The sequence below is a fragment of the Seriola lalandi genome, unplaced genomic scaffold (assembly GCF_002814215.2).
Source record: "Seriola lalandi dorsalis isolate HSWRI2012SDOR001 ecotype SW California unplaced genomic scaffold, Sedor1 jcf7180002054970, whole genome shotgun sequence".
In the NCBI taxonomy this organism is placed as follows: domain Eukaryota; kingdom Metazoa; phylum Chordata; class Actinopteri; order Carangiformes; family Carangidae; genus Seriola; species Seriola lalandi.
In genome coordinates, this window is record NW_019525521.1 from 101,950 (window position 1) to 102,604 (window position 655).

General features: G+C 28.4%; 1 protein-coding gene across 1 annotated transcript in view; it reads right to left on the bottom strand.

Moving 5' to 3' along the window:
• Positions 1–655, bottom strand: part of LOC111646384 (uncharacterized) — a 6,499-nt gene that overhangs the window by 2,207 nt on the left and 3,637 nt on the right. The gene's annotated exons all lie outside the window — the stretch shown is intronic.

Sequence of the window (655 nt, forward strand, 5' to 3'; positions counted from 1 at the left end):
TAAACAGTGACATTAAATCCAACATCAAACTTTCGTCCTCAGCCCTGTTTTCTGTCCCACATCACGTTTTACTATTTAATACTTTACAATCATTGACTCAGGAGGATTCAAGTCAAAGTCATGTTCAGTTTCCTGTGATTTCTCCGTAGTTTCATAGTGAGTGACTTTTTCTTTTTCTCTCAATAAACTGATTTTTGGGATAAACTGGATTTATCGGTTTAAAGTGTAAAATTGTGACCAAACAGGAAACGAGATGAAGAGTTTGATTCATAGGTTTAAATCGTGTGTTGAGTCTGCTGCTCTTATTCTATGTACTTTATATATATATATATATATATATATATACATATATATATATGTATATATATGTATATATATATATTTTTTTGTCATTTGAAGTTGTACATTTTCTGTTAAACAAAATATACATCAATATACACTTGGTAATCAGGTTTATTTTGAAGAATTGAATAATGACGTTAAATTAATTTCTGCAATAAAATGAAAAAGTACTAAGTATTAAAAATATGAAACGTGATTTTATTTCCAGATTTGGTCAAAATGAAGAATTTTTACTTTTAGATTTTTAATTGTGTAAGTGGTTTTTATTGAAGTTTCCCTGTGATGCTCTGACAGTGAAGTGTGTGTGTGTGTG